The 18,703-nt window shown below is 39.1% G+C and overlaps 1 long non-coding RNA gene across 1 annotated transcript in view; it reads left to right on the top strand.

Annotated features, from left to right (window-relative positions):
- LOC142362932 (uncharacterized) overlaps positions 1–18,703 on the top strand; it is a 56,073-nt gene that overhangs the window by 2,449 nt on the left and 34,921 nt on the right. The window contains exon 2 of the long non-coding RNA XR_012765390.1: positions 1,672–1,771. This is a non-coding gene — a long non-coding RNA (uncharacterized LOC142362932). The remainder of the gene's footprint in view (positions 1–1,671; positions 1,772–18,703) is intronic.

The raw sequence follows: 18,703 nt of genomic DNA, 5'->3' as shown, positions 1-18,703 counted from the left end.
TCCTTAGTGACAGTATGCAAATAACAATTGGGCATAAAAGCAGGGACTGTGTGTTTTCTGTTTGTTGTGCATTGAGTAAAGTGGGACACAGACTGGTTCAGAAGGACCATACGATATCCTGTATGAATTTGAAATTAGGCACCTTCAAATCGAAGTATGACAAATGAATTTGGATACGAAACATAGATTAATTGCAGGAAGGACGGTCTGTGGTCCAGAGTTGTACTTAGAAAAAGGTGGGACTTGTTTTTAAATACCGATATAAGCTACTCTAGCATTGGTCCACAGGAATATTTAAGCACACTGTTAATTTAAACCAGGTGACTAGGTTCAGTCTGCTTAAAGCGAAACATGTTCAGGTGCTCGGATGAAATGGCTGCTGTGAAGAGATCGTTGCAAATTGGCTCTTTCGTGTGCTGTTCTGTAGAACAGTAGATACAGCAGCTGATTTGCAAAAATACTTTTTTGTTGCGTTCACAGGAGAAAAAGGAAAGGTGGGCTTTCAGGTATGTAAGTCTTGAAGAAGCTCTCAAGGTTATGCTTTAAACATTTTCAGGCTTTCTGGCTGTATCAGCTGGTCTAATGAAAGTTATTAGTCTTCCTTATCTCCCTTTCTAGGGTAAGGGAAGCATTGCTAGTGAACTTTAGCTGATAAGCTAAGGCAGACTGTCTTGGGATGCCTTGTGGATAATGACCCAAATTCAGTAGTCTGTCTGATCTATTCTGGGCCTGTCTAATTTCTCATCTGCAGATATCAGGAAAATAAATGAGGCCATGTGTAGTAAAGGATGAAGTGGGTAAGCTGAAAATTACAGGAGCTGGAATGAATAAACGATCAAAGACCAGTATTGTTATAAGAAACACACAGTGCTTAGCGAGTAAAATGATGTTATGAGGAGAAGTGTCTCTGGGGCCTCAGCAGCCGGCCATCTTCCGCATCCTGCAAGGATTTGCTAACGCTTCGCTTTATCCTGGAGGAGTGCCACTGAAATCAAATGGCATGTCACATGTGTAAGAGTTAGTGAGATCGTGCCCTAAAGGCTGTGTGACCTTTTACCATGTTGTGTGAAGGTAGGCTGCTAGGAGGGGGGCATGAAGGGGAGGGTGGGGAGGGTGTTGCAGGCCCTGTGGAAGCTCAGGCTGCAGTTCAACTCATCGCCCGAATTTCTTTCCTGAGTAAAAATCTGCTGTGGCACAGGCTGAATGTTAAGGCTGTGCTTAAATGCTCCGCTCAAGTCCGTGTGTGTGTCGTGATGTTACCTCTAACTACACTTGTTAGTAATGGTAGCTGGAAACTGGAGTGCGCTCCCCAGGGCGGAGAGGTGATGGCAGTGCGCCCCGTGGGCACAGAATGTGGGGCGCTGGGAGGAAGGTGAAGCAGAAAGGGGCAGAGGAGGACAGGTGGTCAGCACAAAAGGCATGTGTGGAAATTTGTGAAGAAGAATAAAGAGTTAGACACAATAGGAATAAATGAAGAAGGCCCTGGAGGAGCGGATAAGGAGGATGGAGAAAAGTAGTGGAAGTGGTTCAGCTGTAAGATGCTGGAGGTTCCCTCTGGTACCGTGGTTCTGAAATTCATTTTCTTTGCTTTGTTCAAAATAAAATCACTTATTTATGTGTACAAGTACAAAAGAAGTGTTTTATATGGTGCATCTTGCCCTTACCTTGCAGAGAAGACAACTTTCCAGCAACTTTTGTGGAAACGTCACAAGAACTGAGAAATACCTCATTCATAGGAGGAAAGGAGGAGTTGCATCTAATGAATACACAGGTACAAAATAACCCTTAGAAGCACTGAAAGTAAAATTATGAGATGATAGATTTCATAAGGGAAAACTATTGAACTGTCTACAAATAACGGCAGTAGTGAATTGCTGGCAGCTAAGAATATTGCCAAAATAAATGAGGTTGCAATGGGAATCAAGTCAGTGAGCTACAGAGCAATCAGTGGATTACCTATCTGGAAATAGTTTACAAGTCTTAAGATTTTAATTTTTTAAAAAAGATATTTTTCATTAATTTAAGAAACTGTTGAGGAATGTGGTGGATCTGTAATATGAACGAATATCTTGCTTCGCATCTGTTCATGATTGAAGTTGATTTGGGCATGTATGTGACGCAGAGAGAGTGTATTGTTGGTCTTATGAATAACTTCATTGTTTCTTGCTTTCTCTGTCTGAAAAGGATCGATTGCCAATAGACCACTACTCATCTATGCCTTACAGCATACAAATTGTACAGGATAGAGGGGAAATACGCATCTAAGTGTGGAAGCATGCTTTGATTTAATTTGTTCTTGTGAGGAATGTGTGACATCTATGGAGACTGAAATTTTTTTTTCATGTGAGAGGGGGCTTTGTGGTGTGCATGTTTTGCCTGGTAATCCAATGAATTCATTTGACAGACTGAGTGAGTAAAATACCTGCAAGAATGAGTTAAAGAAAAACTGTAGTGTCTTAAATGTGAAATGTTACTGTAGAGCTTTTAGTGAACTGGAACTCTGAACATTTAAAGGATACTGTCTTCATCTTAATTTTTTACTCATGGATGTATTTGCAAACAATTCTGGAAAAAAAAATAGAACAAAAACCCCAACCTTCAATATATGGGAGAGACTAGGCAAGTAAGTTTTTTCTGTTGCATAGAACCAGCGTATCAAAGTATGATACTTATGTATGCAAGATTACACTTTAGTTTCAGTCACTTTCAGCATCTTCTTAATAAAGTGAAGTACTTTGCACCATTTGGTATATGCATGTAGTTCAGTACTTCATGAAACCCTCTAAATGCCTGACTCCTCCTTACAGTAATCTGGTTTTAATTATTACCTTGATTGGTGATACTAAGATACTTCTGAGTTGCAGACTACATCTTTTATAACCTTCACATCTGATTGCAAGGTTTTTCCTTGGTGAAAGAGCAAACAGTTCTTTATAAAATAGTGCTGTTACTTTGTACAAACAGATTTAGTTCTGCTTGAGTAATCAAGTACAGTAGGACATCATATTTCTGTAGGGCATGCATGAAATCAAAGGTTATACTTTTAAAAGCATTTGCTTGCTAATATTGTATCTTTAAATGACTTTGCCCAAGGAGAAAAGGAAATCCAGGCTAACAACAAAATAGGTAAATAATGTTAGCATTTTATCACAAGCTTCAAGAACTCCTCAAGGCATCAAGTTTAGAAAAAAGAGTGGGAGATTATAGGGAGGATATTTATTATTACAAACTGCAAAGTCAACAGGGACTGCTAAATGTTCTTACAGTCATAATAGCCTATCTTATGTTAATTCTAGCCTGAAGCTCTGTGACTCTATATGTGCAGAGATAATGGGGGGTAAAACTGTATTTTTAGCTCAGCAGCAGATTCCTCCCAACCATGGAAAATAAATTAGAGAGCTCTGCAAACTAAAAATGATTTGGGCTTTGAAGGAATTCCCAGCAATAATATACAAGACTTATTACCCTGGGTAGTTAGAGGGTCCCGTATGTTTGTGGCTGATAGTAGTCATTTTGATTTAATATTGCCTCAGCAACTTGTTTTCAAACAATTTGCCTTTAACCCAGATTTGTTGATCCAAAAAAGAAGACCTTTTTGGTGGTGGTCTTATTGTTTTTACTTCCTATGTGTATCTTGGGTAAAATTTAGTGTATGTTCCCCAGGCAAAATGCAGCATTAGTGGCAAATTTGTTGTATATTGCTTAGCTGGAATTCACCACATATCAAGATGTAACACATCAATACCTATGTTAAATAGGTTCAGATCTGAGAACATGTGTACTTTTTTTTTTTTCTCAAAGTGAAACACACTACAAGTGGTTGTTCTAAAATAATGCATTAAAAAACTGGGAAATTCCATTTAATGTTATTATTGTTCATTGTTTATGTTACATTATTATCCAGGAACATGACTGCTTTGGGCTAGGAATGCTTTAAAGGTGAAATAAAGCCACTCCATCCCCCAGGGAACCTATTGTCCCAATATAATACGAAATAAGACGTGGGTGTCAACAGACTGGACAGTGCCAGGAAACCAGAAGTTTCCTCACATACTGTCTGTGCATAGATGTCAAGATAAAAAGATGTTAAGCATTTGAAAAAAGACCTCTGTGTCAGTTTGTGAAGAAGTCCTTCCAATAGTGACAACAGTGATGAGTAGGTAAGGAGAACATAAAAGTTGGTTGTCAGAAGAAAAATTAGTATGTGGCTGCTAAAAGCTAGAGTTAATGAGAACTGAAGGAAGGAGTCAGTGTGGGCTATGAATGTGGGGTGGTATGGAGGTGGTACGGAGATTGGGATAGGCGAGGGAAGGCCTTGAATAGAGACGCACCGTTTGTGGTGAACAACTGAAGGAACCACCTGGAAGTAGGCAATGAAAGTGGCAATGTGATCAAAGTAATGAACTAAGGTGATGGCCTTTTGCAAAACATTTTGAAGGAGCCAGGCTGGATTCACTAGGGAGGTGAAGAAAGCTGCTACACTTACCTTGCGCCACAGTTATGACTATTTGGTCTACAGCTTCAGCTTTGTGCCTTGGTCAGAAAGGCTGGTCTAGCAGAGCTTCTCTGCAAGAGGAAGCTGTAAGATTTTTGTACAGCTAAAACAAAGAGCATCTGGAGATGATGTCCAGCTGACCACCCTCAGTAATGGAGGTGAAGGTGGTGGTGATTATATTGATGAGGAAAGGGAGGAGGTTCAAAGCACTGGGTAGGTGACAGTTTGGAAACACTGCCTTATGCAGCTTAATATCTATAAGCTAATGGCGGACATAGAGACTGACATTTCAATTCAAACAGACGTCTGGAGTAGAGAAGCAGAGCTATAAATTATCAGAAAAAGTGGGTTGGTGGATTTTTTGTACTAATGAATGAGACTCTGGAGAAACAAAATAGAAAAGAAAATAAGGACAGGGCCTTATGAAAAGGAGAGGGTGCATTTTAAATATGTGCAATTCTATTTTTGTTTTTTAGCATTTTTGTAATTATATTTATGGAGGGGATTTTTTTAGAAGTTTGATAAAGTGGAAGTACTTTAATATTAAATTCTGTTCTAAATAAACTGCATGATATTCATCCCTTAAGAAGGCAAGAAACTTTTTAACTTATAGTTTAAAAACATTTATTATTCAGTCTTTTGACAGTTGTGAAAAGAAGCAAACATTTATTTAGTGGAGTTGTGATGGTATTCTTGCATCCACATGAAGACAAAGTAATTTTAATACTTTATAGAATAGTTAATGTTTCTCTTAAAGTGTAAAAGGGATACAAAAATATCTCTTAACACAGGAAATGTCAAATCAAGGATTTCTCATCTTGATCTTTTTGTTAATGATTTGTATTTTCACTGGGGTTCAGAATGCTTGTCGCTTATGCTGTCCTTTGAGAATAGCCATAGCTACCTAATGGTCCCTTCCAACAAAAAATATGTTCAGTTCCTGCATCGCAAAAGTGTATATAAAACTCATAGTCACTAGAATCTGCTCCCAAAGCAGATACTGCCAGAAAGGCAGATATATTTTATATTGCATTGGGCCCTAAAGTGTTATAAAAAATGGCATGTCCGTTTTTTTCGTAGCTTTATGACCAGTAAGACAGCATCAAGCAGTTTATTGCAGACCCTGTTTATGCCTTGCAAGAATGCAGTGTAGTAGACCCTTGTGCATGCTTTGTTTTCAGCACCAACTCTGGAAGCAATTTTGAATCTCATTTGATTTTAGTTGAATCTGTGTTCTCTTTGTTGCCTGTGTGTGAATCAGTATTGAAAACAATTAGACCAATGTTGTTTTCACTGTTTAAAAAGGCATTCCATGTATTTTAGATCTTTTCAAACTCTATTTTTATGTCATGCTTATCAATTTCTTTCTGAACCCTGTAATGCCATTGTCACGTTATGCAGCTAGGGTAAAACACATCTCAGTTCCAGGGATGGGGCAGAGTGGAGAACTCAGCGACATGTAAATGAGAATTCAGTTCTACAAAGCCAGGAAAGACATTTGGCCACATTAATTTCAGTGAGAATTCATATGGATAATCCCTTTATAAGCTAATTGGGATGTTCCATTGGTAAACGAGGTAGCCAGGATCCACATGCAAGTGTCTGTGGCCTTCTGGGAGCCCCAGCTGCCGCTGATGGAAGCAATGCTGAGCAGCCTCTCCTTTGCTCATACAACATCCAGTCTCCTGAGCTGAGCCTTTGAGTCTAATTAGATCCCTGTTCAGGGAACTTGCCTGGCTTAACCTTTAAATTGTATCTGAAAAAAGGTGTTTCTGTGGTGGTTTTTTTTTTTCTCGACTTGTATCAAGATGTTGAAGTGACTAACTTAGCAACCGTTTGCTTGTAAAAAAGTATTGCTGACTTACTCCTTGATTCTGATATGGCTGTAGTTGCCAAAAATGTGTGTGTGACAATGATAGATCTTGGTCCAGTGTTAGAGGGAAAGCATGAACCACAGGTGGTTTTGATGTCCCAGTTCAGCAGATTTCTTCTGAATCGCTTGCCTGTACACAAGTGCACAATTCCTCTCTCAGCAGGGAAAGTCCTTTTGTCAGGACTCGCTCCAGTCCTGGAAATGAATTGGAGATACAGCTATTCTGCTGAGAATGAAGACTTGGTGGCTACCTCTATTTTTTGCTGGTTTGTATAGTGCACAGCAAAATGTACTAGGATGAAATTATGCTCTGTGGAGCGGAAGGGAAAGAAACTCGACTGTGTTTTTTTTCTCTGCTGCCCAGGAGAGCCAGGTCGCTCCAAGTAGGAGGGGACCCTGTGGGTGTGGGAAGTGCAGCTGGCTGGGAAGTCAGGGAAGAGCAGCACTGTGTGGTGGGCCTTTTTTTGCAATAGCAGTTTCTGATTGTAACTTATCCTGGGAATCACAGATATTTTGGTTTTAGGAATAGTCTCTGTACAACAGGATATTTTACATGGCGGTGCCAGAATTCTGAAGAGGGCTGTTTCCTTCAGAGTTCTGCTGACTACATCACTTTATAACAAAAGACCTCATTTATGAAGTGCCTGATCAGAACTACTGAAATTTGTAATGTTAGCCAAATCCACCAACTGACAATTTAGCTCTCACTGCAGTATCAATTACAGTTCTTCTGGTTGTTGTTGTCATTTGTGTTCACAGAATGCCTTAATACAGGGAATACAGAGAGGGTTATCATGTGCTTTCTTGTTGTACAGAAATAGATGATGCAAGCGCACTGATTTTGTCTCACTTATGAATAGCTTCCAGAAACAGTGGTCGGTGAGGGAATAGGTCTGATTGACTAATTCGTTGTGAATAATTTAGCCTGAAAAATTTGCATTTTTCTACACGTATTATTGACGGAGAACTGAATTTGCATTCATCTATTTGTTATTCACAATCTTCCATTTAATAGTTTATGAATTGGTGTCTGAATTTTTTTGAGAAGTGCTCACCTCACTCTTTTGTTACACATGATGTGTGATGGGCCTCTGAGTCATCTTCAGGATTTCTGGGTCCTTGCTGGAGGACTGAAACTTTTAACTAGAGAACGGGTACAGCTGTCTGTGGTTCTTTGTGGACACATGAGAAGACGACTCTCCCCTATGAAGAGGACTCAGGTGCTAGTGCTTTTTTAGGAGATGGAGGTGGTCAAGGGAGACTTGCAGTGGTTGTGAAATCAGTTGCACTGTGGTTTTTGAATTCAAGTTTGTGCAAGACCTCCTAACCCGACTTTCTTATCAGAGCAAATTCCCCTTTCTTTTGTGAGAAGGCAGGGTCATACAGAGTCCATGTAGGACTGGGAAATGTGATGTCCATAGCTACAGCTCCGAAGCGTGAAGCTGTGTATGTGGAGGTGATGGAGAGCCACTGGGCAAAGTAGTGCAGGTGCCAGAAACAGAGTGTGTACATTAGCATGCTATTCTACCTATAAACATATATCTATATCCATCAGGCTTCTAGTTTAGGAATTTCTTAGATATCTCTACTGAATTGTGGTTTTTGTATGTGTATGTCCATTGTGTGTGTATACGCATACATCTGATGTATACATGCCTCAGTTTCACTCTTTTATTAATTTCTGCTCTGTGTGTGAGTGGCCTTGCACAGGTCTGTTTCTCATCAGCAAACAGGAATAGCAATTATTTACCACTGCCTTCTCAAGATTATTGTGTTCTATTAGTCCGTGGTTTTGAGGTGCTCTAAGCTTGCTGACCATTTGTGTGGAAAACCTGATAGTGCTGGATTGCCAGCATGCGCGAAGGAGTGCCAGGAAGAATTAATGCTATAATCACACAAGCAAATATACAAAATCACTGAATGTTAGTTTTATGCATGGTTACAATCAGTGTCAAAACTATAGGATGTTGTATAATCAAATAATTTATTAGGCACAGCTGGTTAACTGCTTACAGCAAAACAACCTGTAGCTTAATTACTCCTCCTACTGCACTGGTTTTGTGCATGGTCTTTGTGGCCCCAATACCCAAAGTAGAAAACCCTGCCTTGGGCTTCTTGAGAGTTATGCAAGAAACAGTGGGTCATAACTCATCCATGGCAAATTAATGTTGTTGTCATGGGACATCCATGGCATAATGAAGGGAGAATAAGGGCATTAAGGAGAGTTAGTCCTTCACCAGGACTTCCCTTTGGATTTCATTGGTACACTAAATGCAATCACACCTCCCCCCCCCCCCCCCCAAATCATTATAATCTCTTTAAATAATTAACAACGGGGGGGCAAATGTGAAACTTGTTTGTTTTAAGTGTTAATAATTTTGTGTGTTTCCATTCATAACTGAATTGTTTTATACATTTAGGAATGCAATAAGGGAAGTTGCTGCATTACATCAATCTGAAATGCCTTTTCCTCTGAGGTGGTTTTGGCAGTTCAACTATTATAGTCTGTAAAGTACAAAGTTAAATGTCTTGCTCTGACCCATGTTCTAGAATGGCAGTTCGCTATTTTGATTTTGTTTTCAGGAGCTCTCCTTTATAACCAGGTAGGTGAAGGGTACTGATTCTTAATTACTTGTATGTTTGGGTGTCAGTTTGAACAAAACTAAGAAGGTTTCTGTGGGTCGTTGATTGTAGATGAGAGAATTTGAGAAATAGTGCTTCACTTGATCATTGAAGCACTTTGCATGAAGTGCTGAATTTCAAAAATAATCTCCTTGAGTTAGGGGCATGAGTCTGTTGGGACAGGTGAAGTTCAGTCACGCAAGACGTGTCTGTGTTGCAGTTGTTTGCTTATTGTATCAACACAGATAGCTGCTCGGTGCTATGGTGTGATGCTAATTCCTGTTTTGAAGAGAAAAAGGACACTTTTGACTGCTTTAATTGTGTCCATGTTAGAAGATTTTATTAGTTTAACTGTTAAATACTTCAGATTTTGTTAATAGCTCTGATGCTAGATACTGTTAAAAATGTGTTCATGTGTCTTCATACTTTCTGTCTTCATGTTTAGAAGCAGTGATTTCTTGAATAAGTAAATAAATGGGATAGAAATAAAACTTTACGAAGTTCAGTAGTGGTGTAAGTTAGTGTATCAGGCAAAACTAATTTTCATCTCTGTTTTGCTTTTTATTCATGCAGTGCTCAGTCCAATGAGTCTGTCCTAATTCAATGGGATTGCAAGGTCCTACTGCTTTACAAATAAAGAAATACACAAATTGGCATGGGGATTTTTTCTGCTACTGAACATTGGGATTGGGCATAAACAGTTTCGTGTCTTGCTTGCCTGTACTGTATTCCCTATGACTCCCTGCATGTCTTTTTGTAGGCATCTTAACTATATGAAAGTTCACCCTCTGTGCAGACCATTTAGCACCTTCTTCTCATGTGACCTTCAGTTAGCATGTGTCACAGCAGCTGCTGCAGTGTAATTTTTAAGTCACATCTGTTATGACTATCTGCTTTTGTCTGTAGAACTAGAGGTGAAAAGCCATGAACTCTCACCATATCTCAGCACTTGTGTCAAAGAAACCCTGAAATTCCATTTCATACCTACTGCTCTGACAGAGGTGTCTACCTTAGCAGAACTTACCTGTTTCCTTGAACATATGGTGGGTTCCTAGTTTTCACATATGCATTTGAAGAGAAGGAAAAATAACTTGAAAATTCAGTTTTCCATTTGTATTTTTCGACATCAGATCTTTCTCAAATTGTTGAATGTGGCTAATGTACTCTGTCATATATTTCTCTCTGCTAATTTCTTCCAGCATAAATAACCAGATTCACTTGTGTTCCTGGCGGGTTGGTTTGTTTACTTCAATCAAGAGCAATGGGAAGCTGGAAAAAAAAGGCTTTCGGTTCACTTACATGGTGAGCTGTCACTGGAGTGATTTTGTCAGAAAAAAACCCACTAGATATAATTATGTAAGTTTCTAATTTGTTTTACAGAGCTCTCAACAAACTTAAGGTCTGTTTGTAACAGGTCCAGGAGAAGTCAGTCAGAAAAATAAACTCTGGTGGGCTTAAATTTGTTTTGGAAGTGTTCAACACTTCCACGGTAAAATTCTTAAGGTGGCTACCAAACAAAAACTGGTTGTACACCAGTGCTGTAAGGTGATGATGCACACAAATGTCTGTAAGTATATTCTTTATATGTATATTTTCTGCAGCTAACTGAATAGCAGCAACAAACAGAAATAATTTTCCTTCATACCATTCTTCTTTAGTCTTGAACCTTTCTCAGCTGGTGACTCAGTTTCTCCAAGTAATTTACCAAGTGTACAAATTTCAAAGAAATCGAGCCATAAAGTTCTCAAAGCACTTGACCACTATTCCTGTTCCTGTTTTTGAAATAGGTTGATTGTTTTTAGAGCGCTAAACTCAGGGTGCCACCCAGGCAGCTCAATAAAACTGCATTAAAAACCGTGTGAAAGGGGAATTGAACTTATTCACTGTATAGATCAACCTGCTATACGCTGGGGAGGAAAGACAAGGCTAACAAATACTATAACCAGTCCTGAGCAGGAGTCTCTGGGCTTAATGACATTTAAAACTAGATTAGAGAGAACACAGGGAGGTAAACAGGAGTTAAACGGAGGAGTCCGCTGTGGGGGGAGGATGGGGCCACATGATGCTTCCCCTCCCTCCCCGGTACCAATGAGTGTAGAAACAGTGCCATATATTCAGTGCGCTAACAATTTGCATTACAAATGCTTGTACTGGGTTTAGAAAAGAGCTAACAGATCGTCATTGCCCAGAGCACTGGCATTACAATGATTGCTCCAATATAACATGGCTATTAAACTTTTTCTTAACCCTTGTGCTACCTTCACCCAGCTTGGAAGAGAGTTACTTGCCTAGAGCCAGCCTTCTTAGACAAATGCACGTTTTAATGCCCACAGAGATCTGGACAAAACAGTTATCTGTTTCAATCACTAGCATCTGAGATATTACACGTTTCAAGATGCATGGATTTTCTGAAGTGTTGGAGTAATAGATGATGCACTGGTCAGCCCTCGGAGCACTGCCGAGATTGCACCCTTGGCTGACTGGAAGATGAAGGATTATGCAAGGCTTTTCACACATTTGTTTTTCTTCTATCCCTTACAATTTTCTGAAAGCTGTAGACAGTAAAATTAACACCCATTTGCCGTTTACACCATTGTTACAATTCTGTCATTCAGTTTAATTTCAGCCATCCTAATTTAGATTGGTGGAAGCTGGAAGACAATTTTGTCCTCTGGTTACTTAATGAGTCCTCTATAAATGAGCAGATCTGGAAAATGGTGAGAATTTGCTTTGTGAATTTTTTTTTTTAATTTTCTGTAAATGAAAAAAATCCTCAATTTCATTTGTCTTGGAGTTCCACAACTAACCAAAAAACGGTGAATGTCACATATTTCTTAACTTGGCTTTTTGGATCTAGGCTTTGATGTCGAAGGTATCAGTACCCCTGAAAGGGCATTATCATTGGGGCAGGAATAATGGCAACTTTTGCAGGAAACAATGCAGGATTCTTGGCACTCTTTTGCTAAATATAGTCACAAAAGCTATTTGTATGGCACTTGAGTTTTATTATATTCTTGTCTGCTTATTCTTACTTGCTCGTGGTTGTCTATTTGTATTGAGTCAACGCTTCAAAGATTTTTACTGGGTAATTCTTAGTGTTTTCCATTCCACTAACAAAATGCAGATCTGTGTAGACACTTATCAGCCCGAAGTGTGGTTATAAAAGTTATTAATCATCACAGCAAAGCATAGCTGCCAATTGCTAAAATGTTCCCGTTCATGGCAGTGCAAAAAGTGTGTATCTGAACGAATACTCTAAAATAATATCAGAGCAACCTGTACTCTGCTCTGTAGAAGTAAAGCATTAGTGAACCCACTTCTATCAGTAATAGAGTGGGAAAAGGCAGTGATCTTAATTACAGCCTGCAAACCTAACAAAAGTGTTTAAACTTTGTTGCTTAAAAACAGCTCTTCAGAGTCTCATAATGAAACAACCAACCAACTGGTATTAACACACATTCAAATGAAGTTCCACTATTTTTTGCCTTTTAACAAGGCCAGTTCACATCTCTCAGGAAACATAGCCTGAACAATCTGGTCTGTGACAGGACAATGTGCTAGCATTTCAAGTTTTACCAGAACTTCAGTTTGCTTAAAATAAATAAAAATTGCTGATAAATAAATAAATCTCTTGTACTTTTACAAACTCCATCTCACAATTGTCCCTACATTATTAGTCATATTGCAGAAACATCCATTTTCAGATGTATGTACATTATTCTGATTCAAGATCTTTTAGGAGGTGACAGACTATTTCTTTCAGTACTGCTTCAGTTCAAGTACAACTGCCATCTTTTCTTTGGCTCAAAGGCATCATAGGATGGTTTTACTAGTGGCTCCAGCTCAAAAACACATAGGAAGGTCACAAGCCTGCGTCTTTCTAGTTCCTTTACTTTTGTCTTCTGGTCAGGAAGATGTAAGAACATGCTTAGAGTTTTGCCTCACCTGAGACAGTAACTCAGCTCCAGAGAAGTTTTAATATGATGAATAAAAAAAAAGAAAACAAACTGAAAACAACTCCTCTTTTGCTATATTAATTCAATAAAATAAATAAAACATTTTATATTTTAACAAATACTAGTCTTTAAATTTACATATTTCTAAATCTAACCAGTTAATCAGTGTTTTGTATTGGATGTCATCTTCCATTTACAATGGATTATATTACCAAAGCCCCCTTGTCATTAGCATACAAAATATCCTTGATGTTGATAAAAGTTGCATCAAGAAGTTGTTGTATGACAGCTTGCAACTAGATGTTAATTTTCTTAAACGATTATCCGAAAGAAGAGTATATCACTTTAGCATTTAGTGGACAACAAAAATGTGTACTTTGAAGTAGACAGACAAAAGTAGCTGATATTTTTTCATTCAGATACACTGTACAGAGTAGATCGTCACATAGAGGAAGCTGAATGTACAAAAAACCCCACAGATATTATATGCAAACGTTTTAAAGATAAAAATATCATCACTGATAGGCTGGTGTCTGGCATAAAAAGGTGTCATTAACTGCTTTGAGAAGATAGCATTTTGTGGGGGCTGTTTTTTGGCTCTTGGTGTTATTAATTTATGACTTGCAGTTAAAAGCTTCCGTAAGTATTCTATGTAGAGCACAAAAGTGTGTAACATGCACATGTTTCAAAATGCTGAGTGAAAGAGGATATAATGGCATGGTCAAAAAAAAATAGCATCATAAAGCTGCGTTCTAGAATTTGTGCAAATGTCCTAAGAGATAATAAATAGGATTTTGTGGTTGAGGGATTGTGATTGTATCTTTTTTTTCATCTGTGAGAGAAATTATATGTTTCTGCAACTATCTTGACTATTTCATCAACCTAAAGCAAAATGTTGTTCTGAATTTTAAGAATGGTTTCTGGCGGAAAGAAAAGGGCAGATTTGTGATTATCTAAATTGTGAAGAGACATAATATTATATTAGCAGTCTTGGCAGCAATACTCATGCATGCATGCTGTAGCACAATCTATGGTATTTGTTACAGTGAAATCTAATTAAAATTTAAACTGAGCTGATGGTGTTCAAACTGCCATTGGACAGAGAGGATTGCATCCTATGGGTCTCTTTTAATGTATGTGCATTTGCCATTTTGTTAATCTGTAGCCAAAGAGTTTCTGCCTGAGCTCAGAAATGTGTTAGTCTGCAGTTGTTTTGTGTGCTGGTGTCAGAAAGCAGATACATGGCCTGTTATTTGCCATAGTTTTGTGTAGTGCTTTAACTTCTGTGGTCCTTGATAACTTCTCTGGCCAGGCATTTTCAGCTATCAGATGCTGGAGCCTTGTTTTGGTCTGCAATTTTACTTAGCGCCATTGTAACGAAGAATTAGATATGCAAAATGGGTTTTATGTGAGTTTATTAGATGAAGGTTAGGTCAAGATAGTTAACCACCTGCTGTTGTGATTGCTCTTGTAGTTCACTGAGGATGACATTACAGTAGTAAATCTTGTGGTTTTTTTTGTATGAAGAATGACAGCTCAGTACAATGTTTTACTGTACAGCATGTCAGTCTGGCATATAAACACGCTTCTATTCTTGATGCGCGCCAAAGGCTTGAGACGGGATTACAGAAGCTGAATAAAGAGCAGTATGTGCCATGGCTTGCTTTTACTGATGAATGTGGCTCAGGCTAACTGTCATTAGGGCTTACAGACAACTACCTTTTAAGTCAGGACTGTGCCAAGTACCTAGTGAGCTGCTTGCTCTTCTGAAAATTCACAGTAATTCTATGCAAGTTTCTACATTGCTGTTTTGCTGGATTTAACTCCTACTGTTTGAGGTGGATGCGATCAGCAAATTATCCATTTCCTTCCCTGTTTTTGATAATACTTGTGTTGGAAAACATACCAGTAATGGTGGAAGGTTTATTCCTTCTCTTTGATACTTAGCCAGAGAAGACTAATCCAAATATATCAGCTGATGAATTCCAAATGGTAAGTGAAGGCAAACTGTGGCAAAAGCAGTGAATCTGTAAAAGATGAATTGCTCGATCGTTTTACGTAGCTGCATAACAGACTTTTTTTATTTCAAAGTTTTTTTGTATGTATGAAGTTTAAAAGGAAAAAATATGCCTGTTAAAGTTTCCAGTATTCCTAGTCAATACAAAATACTGCGATAATATCTGTAACATCATTTGGCTCTTGTATCCCTGGTTTCAGTATATGCAGAGATGCAAGACAGATTGTTTCTGTAGTTGGTGACAAAGTGTCTTGTAGGCACTGGAAAAGAGAATATTGAACAAATATTTGAAACAGTCTTACACCACAGAATTGAGAGAAAATTTGTAAAGAAATAGTGAAATAATACAGGCATCTCTTTTACCACTGATTTTTTTTGACTGCTACGGTTGTTTGTCTCCACCTCAGGGAAGTTTTCACATAACAAAATTCTTAAAGTGGCTTCCTTCAGAGAGGGTTTGTGTTTTAATGTTTTAATGTTTTCCCATGTAATAGAAGAAAAAAGGTTTATTCTGTTATAATTGGCAGATGCGGTAGAATGACTGGGAGCAGACATGGAGTCTAATGCAGTTTAATGAAATTATGGTGTAGCCTGAAATTTCTTTCCAATGGAAACTTCTTATCAAATACAGTGAAGCTCTCTCCTGGTGTCCCTCAGGAGCATCTCTGTCTCTCTGGACGTATATGAGACTTTTGCATCTATTAAGGTGATTGGCAGCATTTTCAATACATTTTCCAATTATCTCTGCAAACACTTTGGAAAAGTCAATTGCCTAAAGCTCTTTCCCACCCCTGCCCCTTTATGCTATTCCTTATTTAAATAAGTTAAAAAAAGAAAAAAAAAAAGATTTTATAGCAGAGCATGTCTTTGCTATGGCAAATGTAAAAAGTTGATCCTTACTGAGAACAAAATGAATTATGTGAAACTGTGCAAACACTTTTACAGTCTTTTATGTCCTTTGATGATCTGACCAAAAGCTGTTACGGAGTGTAACGTGCTGCTGTACTCTCTTGCACGGTCTGGAATAAATACTTTGTCGCAATAGAGAGCACTGACAGTTTCATGTGCAGGAGATCATATGTATATGGAGTAAATAATCCTGAGATATGAGATATGACTGTTTTTAATTCTCAACCCAAAATATATGCTGTGAAGAGAGTATTTTATAGGGTGATTTCCTTCCCCTCTCCCCGCAAGGACTTCATTATATATGGACAAGCCTGCTAATAGTCGCTGAAACATTATTGTTCTTAAGCAGAAATCTGCTTTTTCTGTGAGTGGACATGACATTCATAATCTGTTTAATGTCTGGTTTTTTCCACTACTACCCCACCCCCACCATGTTCAGTGGTTTAACTGCAAAAATTAGCTGTGAATGGAAAAAGAGAGCAGAGACCAAAGGTAGGTCTAAATATGTAAATGTATTTCAAAAGTGATGTCCTTGACATTAAATCTTTAAAAGAACCTCACCCTGTCTTCATGTTATACTGTTGCCCAGCATCCTGTCTAAGCCTATTACTGCTCCTTACTTGCTGCTGGCATATTCATTAGCTACTTAATCTTTTAATTCCTCTGTGAGGATTCATAGAGAAATTATGTTTGCTTGTAAGTATATATGTGCATGTGGGTTGTATACCCCTGCAAAACAAGTCTTATTTCTGTTCCTTCTTGTGTTCTTGCAGTACTTACATCTCTGCATCTTTGCAAATGGCACCATGGTGCCTACTATTCAACTACCTTCTCAATCTGAGTCTTGTCACTGGGCAGACAAAAGTGCTGACTGGAGAAACATTTATTCCTTCTCAGGCTTTGGCAGCTATTCTGGGAAGGCTCCTCTCTCCCAGAAATGGTTCTCTCCATCCTAGGTGTCCTTTTGTCTGGCAGCAAGCTGTGGGCCTGGGCAATGTACTCAGTCCTGGGGATGTGGGGGAAACAGCAGTGCATGCAGAACTTCAAGGCAGAAGGACACAGTCAATGCTGTCTCCTGTGAGCTGACACCAGAGCTCTGGACTGTCAGCAGATGCAATTTCAGGAATCTGTTTCTGTATTTGAAAGACTGGTCCTCTGGAGTATTGTGAGCCATCACTCCCAGTGGTCAGTAGCTTACCAGTTTGTGGGGGGCAAGTGTATTGTGGGAGAAGTCCTGACTAAATCCCCAAAGATGTCCACAAGTCCACTGTGTTCAGATAATGTATGGGGGAAGTGCTGACTAGACCTTTACTCCTCGTGGTTTCCTGAGTGGTGCAGGATTTTCTGAAATTGTGCACAATTCTGTTTTATGCTCAGGGCACCTATGGTGATGTAAGCATCAAAGGCTACCGTGTGACATTGTCCTGCAGGCCATGGCATACCAATAAGACAAGGTCATGGGTATCTTGAGAAGGTATGAAACTTCTCTGATAGCTGTGTTTTAGTCTTTGGACTGAAAATTGCCTCCTGCATCTTCATTTCAAGTAGGGACAGGGTCACTTGCACCATTTTGGTGCTTGGAGCGTTGTCGGAGATGCTACATGCTTCCTGGCCCACTGGTTTTATGAGTCTATGCATAGACAGTGACTTAGGCTGTTATAGCCAATTAAATGGGCTTGCTTGTGTGTCATTCTGAAGTGCAAATAAGTTGTGGTTGCTAGTCTGTGAGATGTGATGTCTATTACAGTGTGCCAACAGCCTGTATGGCTGGCTGGATGTGAATATTCCTTTACTGGCCAAGCTCTTCACACCTTTCTCCCATGCAAAGATTAGAACCATCTATTTGGAAAGTGCATGTGTCACGCCAGCCTCATGATGGCCCCTTCCATTACCCCAGATCCCTGCTACTTCATTACAAAGAAACAACCTGCTTTGTAGGGAGCAAAGGCCAAAAACATGATTGGGACAAACTGGTCAGCAAAACTGTTCAAAGGCAAAGAAAATTTTATTTCCTGCAAGACCTAACATGATTCATAATGTGTGTGGAAATTAACAGAGATGAGGCACAGCAGGAGGTAATGGGATGTGTGAAGAGACAGACAGGTAAACAGTGTGTGAAGCAAACAGCCAAACCACAAACATTTCCGTATGTGCTACCATGGCCCATCAGAGGCCAACTGTAATGACTTCGGTGCCATCTGACTTTTTATATAGCATAAGAAGTACTTTGGGCTGTCATATGAGCTCTCAGTAGTTTGAGAGCAGTCTGTTGCATCATGCAAGCTGGGAGCATGCTGGAGGCCTTCATGGCTTTATGGACTGCTCATTAGTTCAGACTTTTTTCGCCCCATTGGCCACTGGAGTGTGCTATGTGTGCACCTGGAGCACATCACCAACAGCAGCCTAGTTGTGCACCATTCAATTGTCTGAACCTGTGTGCAGTTAGCACAGAAAATCAGAGAATTTGCTTGAAGTGCCCTTCTGCTCGGCACTAAAACAGTCAAGAGGCCCCACTCTGAAAAACTGTCTTCCAGTATGTACTATACATGGTGTATCAATCAAAAAAAATTAACTGTTTTGTCTCTTAAGGTCAACTGTGCGTGTTTGAACAGAACTTCAGTTCCCCGTCTCTGTGCTGGGGTGTTGTGGCTCCACTGTTCTCTGCACATGCTGCTGTGAACTGACTACAGCATGGTTCACTATTAAGACTACTGAGGTGGTTAACCTTGCTGGTGCTACATTAAGCATAACAGATAATAGACCACAAACCTTCATTAAATGATGTCCATTTTAAATTAACCAACAGATGGCACTATCAGTCTCCTTTTCTC

This window comes from Opisthocomus hoazin, chromosome 1, assembly GCF_030867145.1.
Source record: "Opisthocomus hoazin isolate bOpiHoa1 chromosome 1, bOpiHoa1.hap1, whole genome shotgun sequence".
Taxonomy (NCBI): Eukaryota; Metazoa; Chordata; class Aves; order Opisthocomiformes; family Opisthocomidae; genus Opisthocomus; species Opisthocomus hoazin.
Note: the sequence above shows the minus strand (reverse complement) of the source record. Positions and strands in the feature narration are given on the sequence as shown.